Source organism: Microtus pennsylvanicus, chromosome 18, assembly GCF_037038515.1.
Source record: "Microtus pennsylvanicus isolate mMicPen1 chromosome 18, mMicPen1.hap1, whole genome shotgun sequence".
NCBI lineage: Eukaryota > Metazoa > Chordata > Mammalia > Rodentia > Cricetidae > Microtus > Microtus pennsylvanicus.
In genome coordinates this window covers 1,488,731-1,493,652 of record NC_134596.1, presented here as the reverse complement: position 1 = coordinate 1,493,652, position 4,922 = coordinate 1,488,731, and the positions used below count along the sequence as shown (strand labels likewise).

The window sequence follows — 4,922 nt, the reverse complement described above, 5'->3', positions numbered from 1 at the left end:
TTTTAATTTTCTAAATATATTTTCTCTCTGTAATATTTGACCAAACTATATTTGCTTTGTATATCATACTTTTTGTAAACAAAACTGAATCTAAAATATTTCAGGTTTTCCCCCATAACATAGTCTTTATTTTATCACTCTAAGCATCTTATACTGGTACTAAATTCAGTTTATCAAAGAATGGTTCTTAAAATGAAGTGCTTTAGTATAGGAAGGACACATCACGATTATTTAAATATGTTTTTTAAAAGTGTGTTTCAGTTTTGGTTAGGAATATAAGTTTCATTTTATGAATTTAGTTCCGTGTTGAATTCTGTAGATGAGCATTTTCTATTTCTGCTTCCAGCCTTGGTTTTTAGCATATATGATTATATGAAAGAAACAGACAGGTTGATCAAAGGAACATGATAAGCTTAGCTATGAAAATATTCTGATTTTGAAATATTCTCTTATTTTTAACTTTAATTGAATTCACAACAAATTTAATTTAATTGAAATTCAGCTATGTTCTCATTATTATGTTTAAATATTGTTATGAATTTTAGCAAGACATTCCTGAGAATATTATGCAAAATGGTACAGATGACTTGCAAACAATGGCTTCCAAACAATATGAAGATACAGAAGAACAAGAAGGTAATGCACACACTTCTCTTATAAGATCATTGATCAGGAGCTTAGAACATGGAGACAGATACTTCAGCCAAGTAGAGTAACATAGTATGTTTCCATATTGTTTTCCAAGTAGAATTTTAGTGAATTCTACATCCCCATATTTCCACTACGGCCTCTCTCTTCCACTGCCCTTCCCATTTCATCCTCATTCTGTTTTTCTATTCCTATATATTCTATTTCCTATTATTTGAGTGATCCTCTCCAGAAGTCCTTTATTTGATGCAGAGTCATAGTTGTAGTATAGATTTTAGCATATATGTTGAAGGCTTAAATGCTAACACCCACATAAAAGGGAATACATGCAATATTTAAGGTTGGAATCTGATCCCTACACTCACGATGATTTTTTTCTAATTTTATATATTTATATGTAAATTCCATACTTTACTTTTTTATAGAAGTAAAATAATGTAAATGCACAAAATTTTCTTTATATACTCATAAGTCAAAGGACCTCTAGGCTGTTTCCTAAATCTGACTATTGTAACTAGACCAATGATGCACATGTTTCAGCAGGTATTTATGTAGTAGGATATAGAGTCCTTTGGGAATATGCTAGAGAGATGTACATGTGGACGTTGAGAGGGTCAATATCCAGCTTCTAAAGAAAATCCCCTAGTGATTTCCATAAAAAATGTACAGGTTTGCATTTTCACAATAATGATTAAGTGTTCCACTTTTGCCATTTTCTCACAAGCATGAATTGACATTCCTTAATTGATCTTAGCTTTTCAGACAGGAGTAAAATGAAATCTCAAATAGTTTGGTTTGCATTCTCCTGATGAATAATGATATTGATCATTTATTTAATAGTTCCTCAGTCATTTTTTTTTAAAAATTCTCTTTGTATTCATGCACACCATGTCCTTTGAGTTATTTATGTTCTGAGAGTCCAGCTTTGTCTTCTTTATATATTTTAGATATGGTGTGTTAGATATTTGAATGTTAACAATCTTTTCCCATTCTCTAACTTGATACTTTTCCCAACTGATAATTTCCTTTATCATAAAGAATGTTTGTTTCATGTGATTCCACTTATTAAGTGTGGGTCTTAGAGCTGTGCTACAGGCCTCTTTGAAAGTCTTTTCCTGTGCCAGTGAGTTCAAGCTTGTTCCATACTTTCTTTTCTGTCATATTTAGGGTTTGTGGTCTTATTTGAAATCTTTGATCCATTTGGAATTGAGTTTTTGTCAGGGTAAGAAATATTGGTCTATGCACATTCTTCTTCATCTAGCCATATATATAATATGGTCACCATCATGAATTACAGATATTTTTTTATCCAGTATGTATTTCTGTATTCTATATCAAAACTTAGGTGTCCATTGGTATCTACATTTATGTTTGAACATCAGTTTGATTTCACAGATTAACAAGCCTATTTTGATGTGAAACCATGCTATTTTTATTACTCCAGCTCTGTAATAAAACATGCAATCTGGGACAGTGATTTCTGAAGCCTCATGTAGTACTAAGGACCATTTTCATTCTTCACAGCTCTTTCTGTTTGTTTAATTGCCTGATTTTGTATTTATATATGAAGCTGAAAGATTTTTTATGTGTTGTGGCTGTTTTTTTCTAATTTCTTTGTCAAATTATGTTGGAATTTTGAAGGGGTTTACATTGACTCTATAGATTGCGATGAATATATAGATGTACATTTTGGTATAATTTCATTACCTGCTGTCCTAAACAATGAATAATAGGTGTTCCTTTTGAAAAAAAATGAGAACTCATTGCCATTCCCAGCCTGCATAAAAGTAGCTTTGCAGTTGTCATTGTACTATTGTACTTGAGATTGACTATACATTCTTTTTGTTATAGTTTGGGCGGAAAAATGTCTGCATCCAGAGGTAAATGCCTTATAATATTTGTACTGAAAAATTACATGCAGATTGAAGTCTAAAACATTAAATAAATATCTCATTTCAAAATTCATTCAGCTGAGGGATTATAGTCATCAAATCTCCAAACCTGAGACTGAACCACAGCAATCTCAACCAGGTAAGTTTTGTAAGTCACACTCTCCTGATCATTGTATTTTAGGATATTTCCAATGCATATAGTCATCCTGATAACAATTCGATCTTGATGTTAATGACGGTAGGGTTTCTCATAAGCAATGCCATTACACTAGTGGCATTCATGCCTCAAACTGTTCACAATACCATATAAAATATTTATAAATGTAAACTCAGCTTTAATATTAAATACTCATGTTTAAATGCCTTCACCTTCCCAGTGTACAATCTCTCTCTCTTTATTAGTGACTTATACAAGTCAACCATAAGAATTATGATACTTCTCCAGTATTTGAACATGATTTCTTGATATCTACTTCTCAGAATGCAAACCTATATTCAAAGTTTCCAAAAAGGACACATATTTGAGCTAAGTGATTCTATTCAATCCTGAACAAACTACAATATACCACATCTTCAGAAAGGAAAATCAGTTTTTTTCTTGTTCTAGAACTCAGAGTGCCCTCCTTACCTTTTCTATAGTGCATTGCAATTTTTACAAGGAATAGGAAACATATTTATAAATCATATCTCAAATCTATGTAATTTAACACAACATACACTATCATATGATCCCTGAAAGTATGGTTCAGCAGTTAAGAGCACTGTCTGGTCTTCCAAAGGTCCTGAGTTCAAATCTCAGCAATCACATGGAGGCTCACAACCATCTGTAATGAAATCTTAGGTCCTTTTGAGGAAGAGATTTGGTTAGTCATCCTCGTCAACTTAGACCATAAAACCCCAAATAGACAAGTTCAGCAGAACCACCCATGCATGCTTCATCATTGCCAAGGCATTAAACAAACACTATCACATGGTGGAGCAGCCATTGAGAATCCTATTCCTTGCATTCACATCCTGCCTTTTAAGAAGCCTTCTTTAGAAGGCTTCAGTTTCACGTGGTTCCACTTATTAAGTGGTTCCACTTATTTGCTACAGGTGGCCTCTTCAGAAAGTCTTTTCCTGTACCAGTGACTTCAACCCTATTTCACACTTTCCCTTCTGGCATATTCAGGGTATCTGGTCTTATTTTGAGACCTTTGATTCATTTGCAGTTGAGTGAGAGATAAAGGTCTATGTGCATTCTTCTTCATGCAGCCATCATATTTGGTCAGCACCCTGTGTGAGAGCTGTGTTTGATCCAGTGTATATTTCTAGGGTTTTTTAAATCAAATATCAAGTTTCCATTGGTGTGCGGACTTATGTTTGGTATTCAGTTTGATTTTACTAACCATCATGGCTATTATAATGCTAACATCATGATGTTTTTGTTCTTTTACCACCAAACAAATATGAAATCTCAGACTGTGGTTTCCCCAACTTTTTTAGTATTGAGGATTGTTATACCATTATACAGTGTTTAATATTGTTTTTGTTTTGTTTTGTTGTATTTATATATAAAACTGAAAGCCTTTTTGATGCTGTTGTAGTTGTTTTTCCAATTTCTATTATGAATTATGTTGGAATCTCGAGGGGGGTTACATTGAATCTGTAGATTGATTTTGGTAGGTCTTAGTAAATTTCTGTCAACTGCTGTCATGAACAGTAAAATAATAGGTGTTATTTTAAAAGAAAGGAATGAGAACTCATTGCCATTCAAATCCTACATAAAGAGAGTTTTAGAGTTCCCATTAAATATGAGATTGATTAGATATATTTTCCCTTTCAGTGTGGGCCTACAAATATCTGCACCCAGAGGTAAATTTCATTCAATATTTATATTGAATATTTACATGTTGATTGAAGTCCAAAATATTGATTAAATATATCATTTCAAAATTCTTTTAGCTGCGAGATTCTATTCATCAAATCTCCATACCCAAGACTGAACCACAGCAATTGCAAGGAGGTAAATTTCATGAGTCACATTCTTCTGAGCAATGCATCTTAATACATTTCAAGTGCTCACAGTCTTAATGATACCAATTATATCTTGATGATATTGACAGTTGGATTTGACATACGCAATGCCATTTCACTAGTAACATATGTGTTACAAAGTGTAACTTTGTGATAGGGGAGGATAGAGCAGAAAAACTAAATGAATACTGGGAGAAAGTAGGCAGACTCAGAGAGATGTCATACAGTCGCCACAGGAGACAGATCCTGGACACTGGCGGGAACCTTTCCAGTAGAGCACAACCACGTGGCAATAACAGATTAATAGAAATTGGTTAATTTAAGATGGAAGGGTTAACTAGAAACACGCACAAGTTAAAAAGCCAA

General features: G+C 33.1%; 1 long non-coding RNA gene across 1 annotated transcript; it reads left to right on the top strand.

Moving 5' to 3' along the window:
- The first annotated feature begins 545 nt into the window (after nucleotides 1-545).
- LOC142837692 (uncharacterized) lies at nucleotides 546-4,545 on the top strand. Its single transcript, XR_012908310.1, has 5 exons — nucleotides 546-636; nucleotides 2,500-2,528; nucleotides 2,619-2,679; nucleotides 4,366-4,394; nucleotides 4,485-4,545. It is a non-coding gene; the product is annotated as an uncharacterized LOC142837692 (long non-coding RNA).
- Nucleotides 4,546-4,922: the final 377 nt, after the last annotated feature.